We start from the raw sequence: 25,621 nt of genomic DNA, 5'->3' as shown, positions 1-25,621 counted from the left end.
TGCTTCTGCCTACCACTGCTCAGCCAGATACTTAGATACTTGTATGCTTGTATGTTCAGTCAGATTATATGCAACGCATAACATGCTAGATAATATCTAGTAATATCATCGACCATGTGTAGTTAACTAGTGATTGTGATTGTTTTTTGTAAGATAAGTTTAATGCTAGCTAGCAACTTACCTTGGCTTACTGTGTCATGTTATGTCTTGTCCCTGTGCTTTCTCTTCTCTTCGTTTCCCCCTGCTGGTCGTATTAGGTTACTATCTCTCTCTCTCTCTATCGTTCCGTTCCTGCTCCCAGCTGTTCCCCATTCTCCCAACGACCTCGTTTACTCTCTCACACCTGTCTCCTCTTTTGCCCTCTGATTAAGTCTCTATTTCTCTCTCTGTTTCTGCTTCTGTCCTTGTCGGATTCTTGTTTGCTTTGCTCTTGTTCCGTCCTGTCGTAATCTGCCTCTTCATCAGATGCTGCGTGTGAGCAGGTGTCTCTGTCCTCTACAGCCCGCGCCTACCCAGAGGGACCTGCAGTCTGTTGCCGCTAGCCCTGCAATTCTCCTCTACTACTAGAAGGAGGACTCTCCTGCAAAGATAGAGGATTTATGTTTTCCCTGTTTGGACATCTCCTGTAAAGATTGAGGATTTATGTTTTCCCTGTTTGGACATTAAAAGACTCTGTTTCTGTTGAATCGCTGTTGGGTCCTCACTCACCTGCATAACATACTGCATTCGCGTAACAGGCAGTCTCCTTGTGGAGTGCAACGAGAGAGAGGCAGGTCGTTATAGCGTTGGACAAGTTAACTGTAAGGTTGCAAGATTGGGTCCCCCGAGCTGACAAGGTGAAAATCTGTCATTCTGCCACTGAACGAGGCAGTTAACCCACCGTTCCTAGGCCGTCATTGAAATAAGAATGTGTTCTTAACTGACTTGCCTAGTTAAATAAAGATTAAATAAAGGTGTAAAAAAATCAAATCTGCAAAATCGGCGTCCAAAATTATCGATTTCCGATTGTTATGAAAACTTGAAACCGGCCCTAATTAATCGGCCATTCTGATTAATTGGTCGACCTCTACTCTCTAGGCAACCTGCTACCTTCTGAATGGGCATAAACAAAGACAAGAAAGTGTCTCTTGAAAGTGTGAAAATCTCATACATATCTTTCAAAGGGCCCTTTCTCCTACTTGTTTCCTAAGTGGGATAACAAATGTATCAACTTTCAAAGCAGAATAACTTTCCCATGCTGTGAGTTTGTACTCCCATAGAGAAATCTGGTCACAACTGTCAAGCTGAATGTCAATGTCAGCTGATCATGATACTTATAAGCCAGAGGGCTATCCTCTCCTTTGATGGCTTTCGCTATCACCAACATCATCACCTATAGAATATATATTTAGATTACTGTAATATAAAACAAATTCAAATCCTGGGAAATCGTAATTTAAGCCCACAGAGTTCTTTCTGCCAATAGCCATGCTCCCTTTCCTTGATGGCGGCGAATCAGATGCTAATGCTAATGATGCAGAGGTATCTATCAAGCTTCATATGTCATCCTGTTTACAATCCCCAATTACAATGACCTTACTGCTTTCACAGAGCAGCACATTCCTGATTACGGCACAGTAGGTGATCAATATGACCGACTGTAACAGGGAATGTGGCTAGATATGGCAACCATTAGACCTACAGATGTAGGATCTTAATCTGAGCCAGTTTGCTGCAGCAGGAAAAGAATCCTGCCGCAACACAAAATGTGAATTATTACGTGTATAATTCATGGACATTTTTGTAGGGGTTTGATACATTTTTCATAAAGGAAAATCTGTCAAAAATGTCAAAGTGGAAATTACAAACTTCAGAATGATTTTTAAACTTCAAATACACAACATGTTCTAAATGTCCTGCATTCCTGCAAATTAAGATCCTACATCTGTACAACAACCCTTTCCCTTTAATACTCATGATAACTCACACTCAGATAGGGCTGTAACAGAACACTCTTCCCTGTGGCTGTGTTGGAACCCAGTAGAGCAGTGGGGTACATGCTGAACCAAGGTGGTCATTAAACATTCCCATCCCCTGCTAGAATCGATATTACTCAGAACGGGAAACAACTGCTTCGCTTATTGGAGATTATACTAATTCCAGAGCCCTCAGTCAATAGTCTTAGGTGAGAATGGATTCACTTCAAGTGTATTTTTTAGGAAGTTAACACAATTTGGCTTGAGAGCAGGACCAATCCAAGTCACCAGACATTACCATTTATTTTTTATTTAACCTTTATTTAACTAGGCAAGTCAATTAAGAACAAATTCTTATTTACAATGACGGCCAAACTCCCCCCTAACCCGGATGATGCTGGGCCAACTGTGCGCCGCCATATGGGACTTCCAATGAGAAACTTGATGTATTCTCTCAGAACTTCAAAAGGACCTCACACAATGAATTACAGTTATTTTTCCTCCACTGTGCATTTTTGCTTTTTTGATGTTTGATGATGACTGTGATTCTAAAAACTTGCATGGAGTCTCATTCTACTTTCACTATGTTTACAGTCTCATGATTCAGTGGGTGGATGGTTGCCTCTTTTAACGTGACTATGTTTACATTTACATTTACATTTAAGTCATTTAGCAGACGCTCTTATCCAGAGCGACTTACAAATTGGTGCTTTCACCTTATGACATCCAGTGGAACAGCCACTTTACAATAGTGCATCTAGGTCTTTTAAGGGGGGGTGAGAAGGATTACTTTATCCTATCCTAGGTATTCCTTAAAGAGGTGGGGTTTCAGGTGTCTCCGGAAGGTGGTGATTGACTCCGCTGTCCTGGCGTCGTGAGGGAGTTTGTTCCACCATTGGGGGGCCAGAGCAGCGAACAGTTTTGACTGGGCTGAGCGGGAACTGTACTTCCTCAGTGGTAGGGAGGCGAGCAGGCCAGAGGTGGATGAACGCAGTGCCCTTGTTTGGGTGTAGGGCCTGATCAGAGCCTAGAGGTACTGAGGTGCCGTTCCCCTCACAGCTCCGTAGGCAAGCACCATGGTCTTGTAGCGGATGCGAGCTTCAACTGGAAGCCAGTGGAGAGAGCGGAGGAGCGGGGTGACGTGAGAGAACTTGGGAAGGTTGAACACCAGACGGGCTGCGGCGTTCTGGATGAGTTGTAGGGGTTTAATGGCACAGGCAGGGAGCCCAGCCAACAGCGAGTTGCAGTAATCCAGACGGGAGATGACAAGTGCCTGGATTAGGACCTGCGCCGCTTCCTGTGTGAGGCAGGGTCGTACTCTGCGGATGTTGTAGAGCATGAACCTACAGGAACGGGCCACCGCCTTGATGTTATTTGAGAACGACAGGGTGTTGTCCAGGATCACGCCAAGGTTCTTAGCGCTCTGGGACGAGGACACAATGGAGTTGTCAACCGTGATGGCGAGATCATGGAACGGGCAGTCCTTCCCCGGGAGGAAGAGCAGCTCCGTCTTGCCGAGGTTCAGCTTGAGGTGATGATCCGTCATCCACACTGATATGTCTGCCAGACATGTAGAGATGCGATTCGCCACCTGGTCGTCAGAAGGGGGAAAGGAGAAGATTAATTGTGTGTCGTCTGCATAGCAATGATAGGAGAGACCATGTGAGGTTATGACAGAGCCAAGTGACTTGGTGTATAGCGAGAATAGGAGAGGGCCTAGAACAGAGCCCTGGGGGACACCAGTGGTGAGAGCACGTGGTGAGGAGACGGATTCTCGCCACGCCACCTGGTAGGAGCGACCTGTCAGGTAGGACGCAATCCAAGCGTGGGCCGCGCCGGAGATGCCCAACTCGGAGAGGGTGGAGAGGAGGATCTGATGGTTCACAGTATCGAAGGCAGCCGATAGGTCTAGAAGGATGAGAGCAGAGGAGAGAGAGTTAGCTTTAGCAGTGCGGAGAAACTCCGTGATACAGAGAAGAGCAGTCTCAGTTGAATGACTAGTCTTGAAACCTGACTGATTTGGATCAAGAAGGTCATTCTGAGAGAGATAGCGGGAGAGCTGGCCAAGGACGGCACGTTCAAGAGTTTTGGAGAGAAAAGAAAGAAGGGATACTGGTCTGTAGTTGTTGACATCGGAGGGATCGAGTGTAGGTTTTTTCAGAAGGGGTGCAACTCTCGCTCTCTTGAAGACGGGAGGGACGTAGCCAGCGGTCAGGGATGAGTTGATGAGCGAGGTGAGGTAAGGGAGAAGGTCACCGGAGATGGTCTGGAGAAGAGAGGAGGGGATAGGGTCAAGCGGGCAGGTTGTTGGGCGGCCGGCCGTCACAAGACGCGAGATGTCATCTGGAGAGAGAGGGAGAAAGAGGTCAGAGCACAGGGTAGGGCAGTGTGAGCAGAACCAGCGGTGTCGTTTGACTTAGCAAACGAGGATCGGATGTCGTCGACCTTCTTTTCAAAATGGTTGACGAAGTCATCTGCAGAGAGGGAGGAGGGGGGAGGAGGATTCAAGAGGGAGGAGAAGGTGGCAAAGAGCTTCCTAGGGTTAGAGGCAGATGCTTGGAATTTAGAGTGGTAGAAAGTGGCTTTAGCAGCAGAGACAGAGGAGGAAAATGTAGAGAGGAGGGAGTGAAAGGATGCCAGGTCCGCAGGGAGGCGAGTTTTCCTCCATTTCCGCTCGGCTGCCCGGAGCCCTGTTCTGTGAGCTCGCAATGAGTCGTCGAGCCACGGAGCGGGAGGGGAGGACCGAGCCGGCCTGGAGGATAGGGGACATAGAGAGTCAAAGGATGCAGAAAGGGAGGAGAGGAGGGTTGAGGAGGCAGAATCAGGAGATAGGTTGGAGAAGGTTTGAGCAGAGGGAAGAGATGATACGATGGAAGAGGAGAGAGTAGCGGGGGAGAGAGAGCGAAGGTTGGGACGGCGCGATACCATCCGAGTAGGGGCAGTGTGGGAAGTGTTGGATGAGAGCGAGAGGGAAAAGGATACAAGGTAGTGGTCGGAGACTTGGAGGGGAGTTGCAATGAGGTTAGTGGAGGAACAGCATCTAGTAAAGATGAGGTCGAGCGTATTGCCTGCCTTGTGAGTAGGGGGAAGGTGAGAGGGTGAGGTCAAAAGAGGAGAGGAGTGGAAAGAAGGAGGCAGAGAGGAATGAGTCAAAGGTAGACGTGGGGAGGTTAAAGTCGCCCAGAACTGTGAGAGGTGAGCCGTCCTCAGGAAAGGAGCTTATCAAGGCATCAAGCTCATTGATGAACTCTCCGAGGGAACCTGGAGGGCGATAAATGATAAGGATGTTAAGCTTGAAAGGGCTGGTAACTGTGACAGCATGGAATTCAAAGGAGGCGATAGACAGATGGGTAAGGGAGAAAGAGAGAATGACCACTTGGGAGAGATGAGGATCCCGGTGCCACCACCCCGCTGACCAGAAGCTCTCGGGGTGTGCGAGAGCACGTGGGCGGACGAAGAGAGAGCAGTAGGAGTAGCGGTGTTGTCTGTGGTGATCCATGTTTCCGTCAGAGCCAAGAAGTCGAGGGACTGGAGGGAGGCATAGGCTGAGATGAACTCTGCCTTGTTGGCCGCAGATCGGCAGTTCCAGAGGCTACCGGAGACCTTGGAACTCCACGTGGGTCGTGCGCGCTGGGACCACCAGATTAGGGTGGCCGCGGCCATGCGGTGTGGAGCGTTTGTATGGTCTGTGCAGAGAGGAGAGAACAGGGATAGACAGACACATAGTTGACAGGCTAGAGAAGAGGCTACGCTAATGCAGAGGAGATTGGAATGACAAGTGGACTACACGTCTCGAATGTTCAGAAAGTTAAGCTTACGTAGCAAGAATCTAATTGACTAAAATGATTAAAATGATACAGTACTGCTGAGGTAGGCTAGCTGCGTTGTTGACACTACCCTAATCAAGTCGTTCCGTTGAGTGTGAAGTTTCTACAATGCTGCTTTTAGGGGCTAGCTGGCTAGCTAGCAGTGTTGGTTACGTTACGTTGCGTTAGGAGAACGACAATAGCTGGCTAGCTAACCTAGAAAATTGCTCTAGACTACACAATTATCTTTGAAACAAAGACGGCTATGTAGCTAGCTATGTAGCTAGCTACGATCAAACAAATCACACCGTTGGGACTGTAATGAAATGAAATGAAAATATGATACTACCTGTGGAGCGAAGCGGAATGCGACCGAATGCGAAAGTTCTATTCAGTAGACGTTGGCTGGCTATTGGCTAGCTAGGAGTGTCTCCTACGTTAAGGACGACAAAATAGCTGGCTAGCTAACCTCGGTAAATTAAGATAATCACTCTAAGACTACACACTCTAACTACACAATTATCTTGGATACGAAGACAGCAAAGACAACTATGTAGCTAGCTAACACTACACTAATCAAGTCGTTCAGTTGAGTGTGATAGTTACTACAGTGCTACGGTAGACGGTGAACGTGTTGGGCAGATAGGAGACGACGAAATACGATAATTACGCAATTATCTTTGATACAACGACGACTATGTAGCTAGCTAAGAAGAAATTGCTAAGATTAGACAAATCAGACCGTTGTACTATAATGAAATGTAATGAAATGTAATGAAAAAGTTATACAACCTGCAGACCGAAGCGCGGATGCGACCGGCTCGCTCCAACCCGGAAGGAGCGAGCCGGTCGCTTTACAGTCTCATGATTCAGTGGGTGGGTGGTTGCCTCTTTTAACGTGACTATGTTTACAGTCTCATCATTCAGTGGGTGGGTGGTTGCCTCTTTTAACGTGACTATGTTTACAGTCTCATGATTCAGTGGGTGGTTGCCTCTTTTAACGTGATTATGTTTACAGTCTCATGATTCAGTGGGTGGGTGGTTGCCTCTTTTAACGTGACTTTGTTTACAGTAGTCCTGGTTTAGTTGTGCAATTCAACTGTACATTTGCTCCTTAAAAAGGTGGTCCATGGAAAGGTTAAAGCAATTAACCCTAAAGTACTGAAACATTCTTTTGAAGTCATGATACGAAATGAGTTGTTGTAAGTTGTTGATTGTCTTGAAAATGTAATGTCCCCTTACGACAGTGTACCTATTCACTACAATACCTGCTTTGTTCTGCAACGCCTTGGTGCTGACATAAATTGACCAAGAACAATAACGATTAGAGATACCTCATGATGAGGTTGTTCCCTCTGGAATCAAGTTTTGCTTTGTCACATCGTGGTCATGGAAGGTTGCACTCAGCAGATCAATTCTTCTCTATGTTCTAGTCAGGATTGTGAAATAAGCGAAGGTTTGTGAACAGGGTACAATTTCACAGTTGTTAAAATGTAAAGGTTTTAAATGACTCTTTTTGTTGAGACAATACTAGTATGAATTCAGTTTTAATGACGATGATGACTAAAGTGATACAAAATGTATTAATTTTAATGTAAAAGGTAGTAGTGGGGCGGTGTCCTGTTTACAGATATCAATAACAACTAAAACAAAATGTTAAAATCTGCCAATATGACCACCATGCCCTCCCTTGAGACATACCCATATAAGGAAGAGATTTGAAGTCTGTTGTTGATATTTTATAAGCACAAAGTCGCCTCGCTGTGTATGCTTTACGTTTTCATATTCAATATCATATTCACATCAAGCCATGTCTAACTCTGACTTTATATTATATGACGTCTTTCAGTGCTCTCGCAGCATATTCAAATTGCCCTTTGGGAATCAAGATGACATTCTATACTATATGATTATGCTGAATATTATGATCAGCTAAAATAGGGCTGACCTTGTCCTTCGACAGTTAATCATGGCGGGATTGAAAAAGTAAACCTCTAAAATCAAGGATAAATCCTTGCTGCGTTTGACAGGACATAGCAATAGAAGTTAAAGCCGTAATCTTTGAAAATGAATTACACCATTTATTTTGTGTTTGACCTTTGTAATGTCAGGTGCTCCGCTAAACAAATTATTATCGGAGTTCAATTTGCCAGAGTTGACTTAGTCGGAGAGCAGAAAGTTGCCTGAGAAGCAGGTCAGTGCGGAATACAGATGCAGACCTACACAATGTTACATCGACATACATTTTAGAACAGTTTCATCGTCTAGGTAATTAGATTTCCATCAACATAACTTCAGTGGTGTCAATCTCACAGTTAAAAAGCACTTTGGGATGGTTTTCAAATGTAGATTAGGTCTAGTCCTGAAGTAAAAACATGTTCAATCCATTGAAAATGGTTTTTAGTCCAGGACTAGGCTGAATCCATGTCTGAGAAACCAACCCTTCATCTACAAAACTACTACTATCCCTTTTGGTTTTAAATGTGAACCAATGCGAAATCTAAAATTTCCTCTGTCCTTTTTTCCCCAGTCAGATGTCGGCTTTACGGCCGGGGAGCTGTGTAGGGCTTCGGGTGTGGATCCTCCTGGCCATGACCCACCTCACCCTGGATTTTTCCCTGTGTAGCCCCCTCAGTCAGGGCCTAGGAATCAAGCTCATCCCCAAGCCTGTGCCTCGTCCCCGGCCCCGCTCGGCGCCCCTCTGGGATACTCCCAACATGCTCCATTGGAGGACAGTGAGGCCGCCGGCGCGCCGGCTCCTCAACCCCGTCCCACCGCCAGCCAATATGGGAGGGCCAGGGCCAAAGTTCAGGGGTCAAAAGCACAGGAGACTGGCACATAAAGGACAGCCATGTAAGGAGTGCTGGTTGAAATACACATCCACCGAGGTGGGAGATTTAGCAGCGGTGCTAGATCTTCCCATGGGGCACAAAACAGACGTGGTGAGGTTGTTACTGAGGGCGAGGAGGCAGCTGAAATGGGACAGCGATGACAAATCTCAGGACGGCAGGACCACGACGGTGGCCGGATATATCGACTGGGGACCCACGGGGACAGAGGACAACTTTGAGAACGGTGAGGGTAAAACGGCGGCCAACTCCACACTGTCCACCAAGGCCTTGACCACTGCCATGGCCACCACCACCACCACAACCACCAAGAGCCCCCAGAGGACGTTCGCAGTGGTGACCACCCCTCACCCCAGAAGGCTGAGCACCACCAAGGCCAGTGTCAGTCTAGGGGAGACTGTCAAACCACCAAAGCCATATGGAGACACATCAGGTAAAACTTCTCTCCTCTGTTTATGATCATGCTATTTTAAAACTCTTTCATTTGTATTCCTATCCTGTTAAGCATTCCACTGTTAAGTGAATAATAGTCCTACTTGAAGGAGTGGAGTTGGATTTGGCTTGTCAAGGCTAGAATAGTCAGAAAGACAGTAGGAGAGTAGGACGTTATTGGGTCGATCTACCAATTCGGTGCCTTTTGAGATGTGTAAAAAAAAATATTCTAGCATTCTGTTTCAAGAGGTTTAAATAAAATAATGACTAAAGAAAGTGCCTATTCAGTGCCAAATAAAGTAACAGGGTTGACGATTTCATCTTAAATCAGCCATAAATCTCCTTGTGACTGGGGGAATGGAAGCTTGTTGTGTGCAACAGGCGGTGGCAATTGAATGCAAGCTTCACGACTTGTTATGCTCAAATTTCCACCACAAAACACCAGAAAATGGCCAATAAGAGTACACTCTTTGAGAAAAATTGATATCTAAACTCTAAAAAGGTTTTTCATTAGTCCCCAAAAGACAACCATTTGAAGAACATTTTTTTGGTTCAAAGTAGAACCCTTTTGGTTCCAGGTAAAAACCCTTTTGAGTTCAATGTACATGTACAACCCTCTGTGAGAAGGGTTCTACCTGAAACCAAAAAGGGTTCTACCTGGAAACAAAAAGGGTTATCCTATGAGGACAGCTAAAGAACCATTTTGGAACCTCTCTTTCTAAGTGTTGAACAACCTCACCTGCTTTTACACTATCATTTCACTATAAGATGTTTAAAAAGGAATAGTTTCACCATAATAAAATGAGAGTTCAGTTCCCGTAACAGGGTTGACCTTAAATCACTAATCACATGAATAAAAATTATAATATTCAGAAATTACTTTGTCAATGTAACAAAATAACTAGTGCACAATTTTTACTTAAAATATCAATATCATTTTGTGGAACAACCCTATTTCTAACTGCGAGAAGCAACATTATGGCATGAAGTGCTGTTGTCTGGGACAGATACAGTGCCTTCAGAAAGTATTCACACCTCTTTAATGTTTCACATTTTGTTGTGTTACAGCCTGAATTTGAAATGGATTACATTTAGATTTTGTGTCACTGATCTACACACAATATCCCATAATGTCAAGGTGGAACTATGATTTTTAGAAATGTTTACAAAATGAAAAGCTGACATTTCTTGAATCAATACGTTTCAACAATTTTGTTATGGCACGTCTAAATAAGTTCAGGAGTAAAAATGACTCACTCTATGTGCAATAATAGTGTTTAACATGATTTCTATACCCCACACATCTCTGTACCCAACATATACACTTATCTGTAAGGTTACTCAATTGAGCAGTGAATTTTAAACACAGATTTAACCACAAAAACCAGGGAGGTTCGCAAGGAAAGCCACCTATCGATTCATTGGGGGAGTGGGGGGGGGGATATCACTTCGAGCATGGTGCAGTTATTAATTACCCTTTGGATGGTGTACCAATACACCCAGTCACTACAAAGACCATATTTTATGGTTGAAATTAACAAAAATAAATAAATATATGTGCATCACTGTATATACAGTGATATATATCCATTGCATTCGGAAAGTATTTAGACCCCTTGACTCTTAACACATTTTGTTGTTACAGCCTTCTTCTAAAAAATTGTTCCTCATCAATCTACACACGATACCCCATAATGACACATCAAAAACAGGTTTGTAGAATTTGTGCTAATTTATTAAAAATAAAAACAGAAATATCTTATTTACATAAGTGTTCAGACCCTTTGCTATGAGACTCGAAATTGAGCTCAGGTGCATCCTGTTTTCATTGATCATCCTTGAGATGTTTTTATAAATTGATTGTACATGATTTGGAAAGGCACCCACCTGTCTATATAAAGTCCCAAAGTTGACACTGCATGTCAGAGCAAAAACCAAGCCATGAGGTTGAAGGAATTGTCTGTAGAGCTCCGAGACAGGATTGTGTCGAGGCACAGATCTTGTGAAGGGTATAAAAAATGTCTGCAGCATTGAGGGTGCCCAAGAACACAGTGGCCTCCATCATTCTTTAATGGAAGAAGTTTGGAACCACCAAGGCTCTTTCTAGAGCTAGCTGCCCGAGCAATTGGTCACTCTAACAGAGCTCCAGAGTTCCTCTGTAGAGATGGGAGAACCTTCCAGAAGGACAACCATCTCTGCTGCACTCCACCAATCAGACCTTTATGGTAAAGTGGCCAGACGGAAGCCACTCCTCAGTAAAAGGCACACGACAGCCCACTTGGAGTTTGCCAAAAGGCACCCTAAGGACTCTCAGATCAGAGGAAACAAGATTCTCTGGTCTGATGAAACCAAGATCGAACACTTTGGCCTGAATGCCAAGTGTCACGTCTGGAGGAAACCTGGCACCATCCCTATGGTGAAGCATGGTGGTGGCAGCATCATACTGTAGGGATGTTTTTAAGTGGCAGGGACTGGGAGACTAGTCAGGATCGAGGGAAAGATGAACAGATCAAGGTACAGAGAGATCCTTGATGAAAGCCTACTCCAGAGCACTTAGGAGCTCAGACTGGGGCGAAGGTTCACCTTCCAACAGGACAACGACCCTATGCACACAGCCAAGACAACGCAGGAGTGGCTTCGGGACAACTCTCTGAATGTCCTTGAGTGGCCCAGCCAGAGCCGGACTTGAACCTGATTGAACATCTCTGGAGAGACCTGAAAATAGCTGTGCAGTGACGCTCCCAATCCAGCCTGATAGAGTTTAAGAGGATCTGCAGAGAAGAATGGGAGAAACTCTCCAAATACAGGTGTGCCAGGGTTGTTGCGTCATATCCAAGAAGACTCAAGATTGTAATCGCTGCCAGAATTGCTTCAACAAAGTACTGAATAAAGGGTCTGAATACTTGTGTAAATGTTATTTGCAATACATTTGCAAAAATGTATAAAACAACTATTTTTGCTTTGTCACTATGGGGTATTGGGTGTAGATTGATGAGGGGGAAAAAACAATTTATTCAATTTTAGAATAAGGCTATAACGTAACAAAATGTGGAAAGGGGCCTGAATATTTCCAATGCGCTGTAGACAGTAGGCTACTTGCAATATAGCCTAACAAGTCATTAGATTATCTTTTATAACATACGGTAGGTAAGCAAATAGCCATCTACTAGACATTTATATTGTGCTTTTTACTAAACATCATCAAGTATTACAATAAATGTCAATCCGGGACTGTCAGTGTATTGTAATTGTTTCATTTACTTACTCAACCTCTTCAGCCCAGCGGGTGAGTTTATAAATTGTAGTAACAAGTGACTCTGGTGACAGATTACATTTCATAGACACCGCACTGAAGGCTGGAAAGTCCTGCTTATTTCATTCGCAAAAAAACCCTGTCACTTCTTGGCAGAAAGATACGCATATGCGTGTGGCACCGTCAAACAAATCACAACGCTGGAACGCTATCCGCATCCACATAAACTAGTCCCAGCATCGTTCTTTGACAAACACAGAAGCTTGTATATTGAATTCAATAGAAGAAAACAGAGAGCGAGGGAGAGAGTGAGACTGTCAGTTCCTTAATGTAGCCATTGGCTACAGCCAAAACATTAAGGAATGTAGTTAGGCTGTTATAAGGTATTTTATAAACCAATGGTCATCTATAAAGAGGGATTACAAAAAAATGTTAACTGTAATCCGTTACATCACCAGCAAAAATATTGTAATCAGATTACAGATACTTTAGAAAAACTAGATGATTACTTAGACGATTACTTTCAAATTCAGAAAGGATGTTTGCAAAAAAAAAATCTTTGACACTTCTCTGTTTTCTCAATAACATTCAAATCAGCATTGAAAAAGGCGCAAGTTTAAGTTTGTTCCACCTGAGAAAGTCTGACCACAAGTCAGAGACCACTATGATGACACACCAAATGTGTTTGATGGATCGAGGGAAAAGTGCAGGAATAGAGTTTTGTAGGCTTACAGTCCAAGCTATGTCATTCAATGGTGTGACTGCTGTCGGCATCCAAAGATTATCCACCTTGAATAAACGCTTGGAGGTAAGGGTGACAGCAGTGGTGAAGTCTACGGCGTTACAGATCTCACTTATTCATTATTGGTATCTACATAGCATTGATGTGAATCACACTGCTGCTCTCTCATTTAGCTATTTGCACAGTATGGACTGTGGTTGTTGTGAATGGCTGTTCACAAATCTAAATTTGTATTTGAATCCAATAATGGTTGAATTCAAGAAGTTTAAGCTGCCTATCATTTGTTTTTGAAACCAGTGGACAGCCAGTGAAAAAGTGCTCTTGCAACAGCTGCATAAAAATCCATAGTCCTAATGGACACATGCCCAAACTTGCAGGCTTTGATAGATTTAAAGGGGCAATCTGTAGTTGCTACATCCTGGATGCTGGCCTTCTAGGCAGAGTTTCAAAGAAAAAGCCATATCTCAGACTGGCCAATAAAAATAAAAGACTAAGATGGGCTAAAGAACACAGACACTGGACATCGGAACTCTGCCTAGAAGGCCAGCATCCCAGAATCTCCTCTTCACTGTTTACATTGAGACTGGTATTTTGCTGGTACTATTTAATGAAGCTGCCAGTTGAGGACTTGAGAGGCGTCTGTTTCTCAAACTAGACACTCTAATGTACTTGTCCTCTTGCTCAGTTGTGCACCGGGCATCCCACTCCTCTTTCTATTCTAGCTAGCGCCAGTTTGCGTTGTTCTCTGAAGGGAGCAGTACCCAGCGTTGTACGAGATCTTCAGTTTCTTGACAATTTCTTGCATGGAATAGCCTTCATTTCTCAGAACAAGAATAGACTGATGAGTTTCAGAAGAAAGGTCCTTGTGTCTGGCCAATTTGAGCCTATAATCGAACACACAAATGCTGATGCTCCAGATACTCAACTAGGCTAAAGAAGGCCAGTTTTATTGCTTCTTTAATCAGACCAACAGTTTTCAGCTGTGCCAACATAATTGCAAAAGGGTTTTCTAATGATCAATTAGCCTTTTAAAATTATAAACTTGGATTAGCTAACACAACGTGACATTGGAACACAGGAGAGACGGTTGCTGATAATGGGCCTCTGTACACCTATGTAGATATTCCATAACAAATCAGCCGTTTCCAGCTACAATAGTCATTTACAAAATTAACCATGTCTACACTGTTTTTCTGATCAATTTGATGTTATTTTAATGGACAAAAAAATAGCTTTTCTTTCAAAAACAAGGAACCCAAACTTTTGAACGGTATTGTGTGTATTTATATACAGCTGAAGTCAGACGTTTACATACACCTTAGCTAAATACATTTACTCACAATTCCTGACATTTAATCCTAGTAATAATTCCCTGTTTTAGGTCAGTTAGGATCACCATTTTATTTTAAGAATGGGAAATGTCAGAATAATAGCAGAGAGAATGATTTATTTTAGCTTGTATTTCTTTCATCACGTTCCCAGTGGGTCAGAAGTTTACATACACTCAATTAGTATTTGGTAGCATTGCCTTTAAATTGTTTAACTTGGGTCAAAGGTTGCGGGGTAGCCTTCCACGACATTTCCACAATAAGTTGGGTGAATTTTGGCCCATTCCTCCTCACTGAACTGTTTTAACTGAGTCAGGTTTGAAGGCCTCCTTGCTTACACACACTTTTTCAGTTCTGCCCACAAACTTTCTATAGGTTTGAGGTCAGGGCTTTGTGATGGCCACTCCAATACATAGATTTTGTTGTCCTTAAGCAATTGTGCCACAACTTTGGAAATATGCTAGGGGTCATTGTCCATTTGGAAGACCCATTTGCAACCAAGCTTTAACTTCCTGACTGATGTCTTGAGATGTTGCTTCAATATATCCACATAATTTTCCCGCCTCATTTTTCCATCTATTTTGTGAAGTGCACCAGACCCTCTTGCAGCAATTCACCCCCACAACATGATGCTGCCACCCCCGTGCTTCACGGTTGGGATGGTGTTCTTCAGCTTGCAAGCCTCCCCCTTTTTCCTCCAAACATAACGATGGTCATTATGGCCAAACAGTCTCACCAGACCAGAGGACATTTCTCCAAAATGTATGATTTTTGTCCCCATGTGCAGTTGCAAACCATAGTCTGGCTTTTTTATGGTGGTTTTGGAGCAGTGGCTTCTTCTTTGCTGAGCGGCCTTTCAGGTTATGTTGATATAGGACTCGTTTTACTGTAGATATAGATACGTTTGTACCTGTTTCCTACAGCATTTTCACAAGGTTCTTTGCTGTTTTTCTGGGATTGATTTGCACTTCTCGCACCAAAGTCCAATCTGTAGGAGACAGAATGCATCTCCTTCCTGACGGTATGATGGCTGCGTGGTCCTATGGTGTTTATACTTGCGTGCTATTGTTTGTACAGATGAACGTGGTACCTTCAGGCGTTTGGAAATTGCTCCAAAGATGAACCAGACATGTGGAGGTCTTGGCTGATTTCTTTTGATCATGATGTCATGCAAAGAGGCACTGAGTTTGAAGGTAGGCTTTGAAATATATACAAAGGTACACCTCCAATTGACTCAAATTATGTAAATTAGCCCAGCAGAATCTTCTAAAGCCATGACATAATTTTCTGGAATTTTTCAAGCTGTTTAAAGTCACAGTCAACTTTGTGTATTTAAACTTCTGACCCACTGGAATTGTGAAACAGTGAGATATAAGTGAAATAAAATGTCTGTAAACAATTGTTGGAAAAATTACTTGTGTCATTGGGATATCACAAAGTAGATATCCCAACCGACTTGCCAAAACTATAGTTTGTTAACAGGACATTTGTGGAGTGGTTGAAAAACAAGTTTTAATGACTCCAACCTAGGTGTATGTAAATAACTGTATATATATATATATCAAACGTTTGGACACACCTACTCATTCATTGATTTTTCTTAATTTTTACTATTTTCTACATTGTAAATTAATAGTGAAGACATCATAACTATGAAATAACACATATGGAATCATGTAGTAACCAAAAAAGTGTTAAACAGATCAAAATATATTTTATATTTGAGATACTTCAAAGTAGCCACCCTCGATGACAGCTTTGCCCATTCATGGCATTCTCTCAACCAGTTTCACCTGGAATGAATTTCTCAAAGTCTTGAAGGAGTTCCCACATATACTGAGCAGTTGCTACTTTTCCTTCACTCGGCTGTACAACTCATCCCAAACCATCTCAATTGGGTTTAGGTCATGTGATTGTGGAGGCCAGGTCATCTGATGCAGCATGCCATCACTCTCCTTCTGGTCAAATAGCCCTTATAGAGCCTGGAGGTTTTTTGGGTCATTATCCTGTTGAAAAATAAATGACAGTCTCACTAAGCGCAAACCAGATGGGATGGCGTATCGCTGCAGAATGCTGTGGTATCCATGCTGGTTAAGTGTGCCTTGAGTTGTAAATACATCACAGACAGTGTCACCTGCAAAGCACCCCTACACTATCACACCTCCTCTTCCATGCTTCACGGTGGGAACCACACATGCGGAGATCATCCGTTCACCTACTCTGCGTCTCACAAAGACACGGCGGTCGGAACCAATAATCTAACATTTGGACTCATCAGACCAAAGGACAGATTTCCTCCGGTCTAATGTCCATTACTCATGTTTCTTGACCCAAGCAAGTCTCTTCTTCTTATGGTGTCCTTTAGTTGTGGTTTCTTTGCAGCAATTCGACCATGAATGCCTGATGCACGAAGTCTCCTCTGAACAGTTGATGTTGAGATGTGTCTGTTACTTGAACTCTGTGAAGCATTGGGCAGCAATTTCTGAGGCTGGGAACTCTAATGAACTTATCCTCTGCAGCAGAGGTAACTCTGGGTCTTTCTTTCCTGTCGCGGTCCTCATGAGAGCCAGTTTCATCATAGTGCTTGATGTTTTTTTGCGACTGCACTTGAAGAAACTTCCAAAGTTCTTGAAATTTTCTGGATTGACTATCCTTCATGTCTTCTTCTTGAAACTCTGGGGGCAGTATTTCAATTTTGGATGAAAAACGTTCCCGTTTTAAACAAGATATTTTGTCACGAAAAGATGCTTGACTATGCGTATAATTGACAGCTTTGGAAAGAAAACACTGACGTTTCCAAAACTGCAAGGATATTGTCTGTGAGTGCCACAGAACTAATGCTACAGGCGAAACCAAGATGAAACTTCAAACAGGAAGTGAGCCAGATTTTTGAGGCGCTGTGTTCCATTGTCTCCTTATATGGCTGTGAATGCGCCAGGAACGATCCTACACTTTCTGTCGTTTCCCCAAGGAGTCTGCAGCATTGTGACGTATTTGTAGGCATATCATTGGAAGATTGACCATAAGAGACTACATTTACCAGGTGTCCGCCTGGTGTCCTCCGTCGAAATTGGTGCGTAATCTCCAGCTGCATGTATTTTTCCATGTGATTCAGAGGAGAAACCAAACTTCCATGAATGATATATCATGGAATAGATATGTGAAAAACACCTTGAGGATTGATTCTAAACAACGTTTGCCATGTTTCTGTCGATATTATGGAGTTAATTTGGAAAAAAGTTTGGCGTTTTGATGACTGAATTTTCATTTTTTTTTCTTAGCCAAACATGATGAACAAAACGGTGCGATTTCTCCTACACAAATAATCTTTTTGGAAAAACTGAACATTTGCTATCTAACTGAGAGTCTCCTCATTGAAAACATCCGAAGTTCTTCAAAGGTAAATGATTTTATTTGAATGCTTTTCTTGTTTTTGTGAAAATGTTGCCTGCTGAATGCTAGGCTTAATGCTATGCTAGCTATCAATACTCTTACACAAATGCTTGTTTTGCTATGGTTGAAAAGCATATTTTGAAAATCTGAGATAACAGTGTTGTTAACAAAAGGCTAAGCTTGAGAGCCAGTATATTTATTTCATTTCATTTGCGATTTTCATGAATAGTTAACGTTGCGTTATGGTAATGAGCTTGAGGCTATAGTTACGATCCCGGATACGGGATTGCTCGTTTCAAGAGGTTAAAGTAATGATGGACTGTCATTTCTCTTTGCTTATTTGAGCTGTTCTTGCCATAATATGGACTTGGTCTTTTACCAAATAGGGCTGGCTATCTTCTGTATACCACCCCTACCCTGTCACAACCGATTGTCTCAAACGCATTAAGAAGGAAAGACATTCCACAAATTGACTTTTAACAAGGCACACCTTTTAATTGAAATGCATTCCAGGTGACTACCTCATGAAGCTGGTTGAGAGAATGCCAAGCGTGTGCAAAGCTGTCATCAAGGCAACGGGTAGCTACTTTGAAGAATCTCGAAGAATTTGTTCAACACTTTTTTGTTTACTACATGATTCCACCTTTGTTATTTCATAGTTTTGATGTCTTCACTATTATTCCACAATGTAGAAAATAGTAAAAAATTAAGAATAACCCTGGAATGAATAGGTCTGCCCAAAATTTGGACCAGTACTGTACAAGTAAACACATTACATTACATTTCAAAACACATTTTGTGCCATCAGGCCACTACTCTACTATCATATATCTACAACACAATATCCATGTGTATGTGTGTGTATAGTGCATATGTTGTTATGTGTGTGTGTATGCTTGTGTGTTTGTCTTTTCACAGTCCTCGCTGTTCCATAAGTTGTCTATGTTATCTGTTTGTTTAACCTGATGTTACTTCTAGCATGAGTTACTTGATGTGGAATACAGTTCCATTGTGTCATGGCTCTATGTAGGTCTGTGCGCCTCCCAAGTCTGATCTAGACTTGGGGTCTGTGAAGAGACCTCTGATGACATGTCTTGTGGGATATGCATGGGTGCGGGAGCTGTGTGCTAGTAGTTTAAACAGACAGTTCAGTGCATTCAACATATACAAGTAGTGATGAAGTCAATCTCATCTCCACTTTGAGCCAGGAGAGATTGACATCCATATTATTAATGTTAGCTCTCTGTGTACATTTAAGGCCCAGCGATGCTGCCCTTTTCTTGGCCAATTGTAATTTTCCTAAGTCCCTCATTGTGACACCTGACCACACAACTGGACAGTAGTCCAGATGTGACAAAACTAGGGCCTGTAGGACCTGCCTTGTTGATAGCGATGTTAAGAAAGTTGTCGTGTCTTTGGCTATGCGGATTAAGTGATATGACATGCTATTCTATAAAATCCTTTCTCTGTAGTTAATATTACCTGATTGAGCTAATCATGTAAATGTAATTACCTAGAAAGTCCGAGCACCACAAAATAATATTTATAGAGCAGTTATCTTCCGAATAAACCCCTAAAGACCCAGTAATATTTTACATCAATAGCAGTCAATATTAATCGTCACCTTATTTCAGTCTCATCTGAAAGTTGTAAAATCTTCATGAACACTGGCTAACAAGTTGAATCAGCAATACAAAATTGGGTTTAATTATTTATTTACTAAATACCTAACCAATCACACAGATTTACATATACACAGAATGAATCATACCTTGATTACAAATTATATCATAAAGGAAAACGTCCCTAGCGGAAGGAACAGATATGACAGTTGGTTACACAAAGAAAAGGGGGATTGGTTTGAGTGAAAGAGCGGGAAGACTGAGGAACAAAGGGAGAAGTGATGTCTCTATCGTAAATACAGTATCTTATGCATTCTAAATTACTGCCCATTTGAAAAAGGAAAATGCAATAAATATTTACTCTGAGCTGTGCTTCGGTAGGTTGGTGGTAGATGGAAGGCCGTGTTGCCCAACAGAGTCCTTTGTCCTTTGAAGAATGTCTCTGCTGGTAAATTAGATACGTTGTAGTAATGTCGTTGTGTGGTAGACGGGATACCCTGTCTGTACTTTCCTAGCCCACGTTTGCAGCTGCTGTTGCTAACTCAACGGCTAGGAGGTATCACTTCTGTAGTGAATAAGAGTTCAAAGTTCATACCATTCGCAACCAAAGCTCACGCTGAGGTTGGCTTCGTTCTGTAGTTATTATCTGAACCATTCTGACATCAGACCGTCATCCTCACATCTTCGGAACAGGAGGTTACATTTTCGTCAAGGCTTTATATAGCGGAGGGAGAAGGGTGTGTTTTCACAGTTTTATAACCCATGTCTCTTCATAGGGGCGGGCCACTGATTGAGAAGAGCCCTAACCTTATGAAAACCCAAATCTCTCATTTGGAAGCTAAAATTACATTTAATCTCTTCACCAATAATTTTGTATTCAAACATTTAAATTGAACAACAATTCCATGTGAATCCGATAACTACAATGTGCAGACTTTCCACTGCAGAGTTTATGTCATCCTATCATTGATGAGAATGTCTCAGATGACAACCGAACTGACATCATATTCATTAAGTACAAACGCATATGTTCAAGTGGGCGGATTACCAGAATATGGTTCATTTCACCCCACCTTCTGATGTTCCCAGAATCTCTATGTTAACCAAAGGATTTTCAAATGTCATATCAGTAGGGTAGAGAGAGGAAAAAGGGGGAGAGGTATTTATGACTGTCATAAACATACCCCCAGGCTAACGTCATGACAAAGTAGAGTAGCGCTTTATTATGCACAGACCTCTCCCTATCTTAGCTACTGTTGCATCAATATGTTTTGACTCCTCAACTTGCTCAATTTCCACATTATTCATTACAGGATTGAGTTGAGATTTAGGGTTTAGTGAATAATTTGTCCCAAATACAATGCTAAAATATTTAGGACTACACTGTGCCACCCATTCTGAAAATGACTGCAGCTCTTTGGTAAGTGTTGCAGTGATTTCACTTGCTGTGGTAGCTGACGTGTACAGTGTTGAGTCATCCACATACACAGATAGACACACAGGCTTTACTTAGAACCAGTGGCAGGTCATTATTAGTTTGCTGTTTGGGGTTTTAGGCTGGGTTTCTGTACAGCACTTTGAGATATCAGCTGATGTACGAAGGGCTATATAAATAAATTTGATTTGATTTGATTTGATTATTAAAGATTGAAAAAAGTAAGGGGCCTAGACAGCTGCCTTGGGGAATGTCTGACTCTTCCTGGATTATGTTGGAGAGGCTTCCATTAAAGAACACCCTCTGTGTGCTGTTAGACAGGTAACTCTCGATCCACAATATAGCAGGGGATTTAAAGCCTTAACACATACGTTTTTCAAGCAGCAGATTATCATCGATAATATCAAAAGCTGCAATGATGTAAAAACAGCTCCCACAATCTGTTTATCCAAACATTCTCTCAGGCAATCATCAGTCATTTGTGTAAGTGCTGTACAGTACATGTTGAATGCCCTTCCTATAAGTGTGTTTGTTGTTCATTTGTTTACTGTGAAATAGTATTGTATCTGGTCAAACACAATTTTTCCCAGAGTTTACTAAAGCTTGGTAACAGGCTGATTAGTCGGCTGTTTGAGCCAGAAAAGGGTACTTTGCTATTCTTGCGTAGTGGAATTACTTTTGCTTCCCTCCAGGCCTGAGGGCACACACTTTCCTGTAGGCTTAGATTGAATAGATGGCAAATAGGAGTGCCAATATGGTCTGCTATCATCCTCAGTAATTTTCCATTCAAGCTGTCAGACCCAGGTGCCTTGTCATTGTTGATAAGCAACAATAATTGTTTCACCTCTTCCACACTCACTTTACGGAATTCAAAATTACAATGCGTGTCTTTCATAATTTGGTGCAGTTATGCATGGCTGTGAGAGTTCAGAATATTTTGTTGCCATGCCTAAATTTGCTAATCTTTCCAATTAAAAAATCATTAAAGAAGTTGGCAATATCAGTGGGTTTTGTGATGAATGAGCCATCTGATTCAATGAATCAACGTCAACGTCATCAACGTCTTGCTCCCAGATAAATTAAACAACTTCTTTGCTCGCTTTGAGGACAATACAGTGCCACTGACACGGCCCTCTACCAAAGCCTGTGGGCTCTCCTTCTCTGTGGTCAACGTGAGTAAAACATTTAAACGTGTTAACCCTCGCAAGGCTGCCGGCCCAGGCAGCATCCCTAGCCGTGTCATCAGAGCACGCGCAGACCAGCTGGCTGGTGTTTTTACGGACATATTCAACCAATCCCTATCCCAGTCTGTTGTCCCCACATGCTTCAAGATGGCCACTATTGTTCCTGTTACCAAGAAAGCTAAGGTAACTGAACTAAATGACTATCGCCCCCATTGCACTCTGTCATCATGAAGTGCTTTGAGAGACTAGTTAAGGATATCACCTTCACCCTACATGATAACCTAGACCCACTCCAATTTGCTTACCGCCCCAATAGGTCCACTGACGATGCAATCGCCATCACACTGCACACTGCCCTATCCCATCTGGACAATACCTATGTAATAATGCTGTTCAATTGACTAAGCTCAGCAATTAACACCGTATTACCCTCCAAACTCGTCATTAAGCTGGGTCTCGACCCCGCCCTGTGCAACTGGGTCTGGAACTTTCTGACGGGCAGCCCCCAGGTGGTGAAGGTAGGAAACAACATCTCCAACCCGCTGATCCTCAACACTAGGGTCCCACAAGGGTGCGTTCTATGCCCTCTCCTGTACTCCTTGTTCACCCATGACTGCGTGGCCATGCACGCCTCCAACTCAATCATCAAGTTTGGAGACGACACTACAGTGGTAGGCCTGATTACCAACAACGACGAGACGGCCTACACGGAGGAGGTGAGGGCCCTCGGAGTGTGGTATCAGGAAAATAACCTCTCACTCAACGTCAACAAAACAAAGGAGATGATCGTGGACTTCAGGAAACAGCAGAGGGAGCACCCCCCCATCCACACCGACTGGACAGTAGTGGAGAAGGTGGAAAGTTTTAACAAACCCAAACCCAGTTCCTCGGCGTACACATCACAAACAAACTGAAATGGTCCACCCACACAGACAGCGTGGTGAAGAAGGCACAACAGTGCCTCTTCAACCTCAAGAGGCTGAAGAAATTTGACTTGTCATCTAAAACACTCACAAACTTTTGCAGATGCACAATCAAGAATATCCTGTCGGGCTGTATCACCGCCAGATACGGCAATTGCACCGCCCTCAACCGCAAGCCTCTCCAGAGGGTAATGCGGTCTGCACAACGCATCACGTTGTCACAGGAAGGCCAAAAAGATCATCAAGGACAACAACCACCGAGCCTGTTCAACCCTGCTATCATCCAGAAGGCGAGGTCAGTATAGGTGCATCAAATCTTGGACTGAGAGACAAAAACAGCTTCTATATCTCAAGGCCACCAGACTGTTAAACAGCCATCACTAACATAGAGAGGCTGCTGCCAACATACAGACTCAAATCTCTGGACACTTAAATAAATTGACTTAATTAAGGTATCACTAGTTACTTTAAATAACGGCACTTTAATAATGTTTACATATCCTACATTACTCATCTCATATGTATACACTGTATTCTACACCATCTACTGCATCTTGCCTATGCCGCACGCCATCGCACATCCATATATTTATATGTACATATTCTTATTCATTGCTTTATATTTGTGTGTATTTGTGTGTATAAGGTAGTTGTTGTGAATTAGTTAGATTAGTTCTAGTCGAAACTAGAAGCATTTTGCTACACTCACATTAACATCTGCTTTCCATGTGTATGTGACCAATACAATTTGATTTGATTTGAGCTCAGAGGTGAGTGCAGTAGAAGTAGGAATAAAACAGAGAGACACCGATGTATTGCAAGTTCCTTTATATGTTGGCTCTATATGTTATAGCAATTAACATTTAGGAGTGATAGACAGAATGACAGACAGACAGAAAGAAAGACGGACAGACAGACAAAGCGACAACAGAGGAGCAAAAGGAGAATCAGACAGACAGAGTGACAGACGAATGGCTGGACAGACAGAGAGACTGAGAGACAGACAGAGGGACAGCAGAGAAGTTGCAGAGACAGACTGCACAACAGGGAGGCAACAGAGGCCCAGTTCAAGTGATGAGGTGTATCTCCAGTGGTGCTTTTACATGCAAAAAATGTGGCAAAGAAATGTACTTTTTGTCCTGAATACGAAGCAATGTTTGGGGCAAATCCAACACGAGATATCACTTAGTACCAATTAATATTTGCACGCATGGTGGTGGCTGCATCATGTTACAGGTATGCTTGTCATCGACAAGGACAAGGGAGTTAAGAAATAATAATAATAATAAACGGAATAGAGCTAGGCACTGGTAAAACCCTAGAAGAGACCTTGGTTCAGTCTGCTTCCAAAAGACACTGACATATTCACTTTTCAGCAGGACTTTTACCTAAAACACAATGCCAAATACACACTGGAGTTGCTTATCAAGATGACATTGAATGTTCCTGAGTGGCCAAGTTATAGTTTTGATTTAAATCGGCTTGAAAATCTATGGCAAGACATGAAAATGGTTGTCTAGCAATGGTCAACAACCAACTTGACAGAGCTTGAATAATTTAAAATAATAATGGGCACATGTTGTACAATCGAGGTGTGCAAAGCTCTTAGAGACTTACCCAGAAAGACTCACAGCTGTAATCACTGCCAAAGGTGATTCTAACTCAGGGGGTTGAATACTTATCTGATCAACATAGTGTATATTAGTCTTTTATTTTCTATTATAAATTGGGTGGTTTGAGCCCTGAATGCTGATTAGCTGAAAGCTGTGGTATACCACAGATATGACAAAACAGATTTGTACTCTTCTAATTATGTTGGTAACCAGTTTATAATAGCATTAAGGCACAACAATTACAATTAAATCAATTTTAATCCCACTTTGTAACACAACAACACGTGGAAAAAGTCAAGGGATGTGAATAGTTCTTGAAGCCACTAAGTAAGAGTGTGGTGAATATGTGTGTAAAAAAAGTGAAATATCATTCAGCAATGAAAGATTACTCCTTTGGACTTATCTAGGGTGTTGATAGGACTGTGCCCCTCAAAATGATTCAACTATTCGAAGTACATCCTCCCTAACCATCGGCCAATTAATATTTTAGTGAAGCTTTCCCGTGAACTGATAGGAGCTGTGATTCAGAGCAAACTGTCTTGTTTTATTCAACAGTTTGCGGTTTCAGAATAGGCTTCTGCCATATTTGTACCTCTGTAGATAGGCCCATTAGTTTATATGCCAATGTGATTTGCAGGTAGAGCATTGTTAAAATGTTCTTACAGCCTGGTTGTGGTACCGTGATATGATGAAATATACATTATATATATATACAAAGGTACGTGGTCACCCCTTAAAATGAGTGGATTCAGCTATTTCAGCTACACCTGTATAAAATTGAGCACACAGCCATGCAATCTCCATAGACAAACATTGGAAGTAGAATGGCCTTACTGAAGAGCTCAGTGACTTTCAACGTGGCACTGTCATAGGATGCCACCTTTCCAACAAGTCAGTTCAGCAAATTTCTGCCCTGCTAGAGCTGCCCCGGTCAACTGTAAGTGCTGTTATTGTGAAGGTGAAACGTCTAGAAGCAACAACGGCTCAGCGCTGGTAGGCCACACAAGCTCACAGAATGGGACCGCTGAGTGCTGAAGTGCGTAGTGAATAAAAATCGCCTGTCCTCGGATGCAACACTCACTACCG

The sequence above is a fragment of the Oncorhynchus nerka genome, unplaced genomic scaffold (assembly GCF_034236695.1).
Source record: "Oncorhynchus nerka isolate Pitt River unplaced genomic scaffold, Oner_Uvic_2.0 unplaced_scaffold_19___fragment_2___debris, whole genome shotgun sequence".
Classification (NCBI taxonomy): domain Eukaryota; kingdom Metazoa; phylum Chordata; class Actinopteri; order Salmoniformes; family Salmonidae; genus Oncorhynchus; species Oncorhynchus nerka.
The sequence above is the reverse complement of the archived record's forward strand: the minus strand, read 5'-3'. Positions refer to the sequence as shown.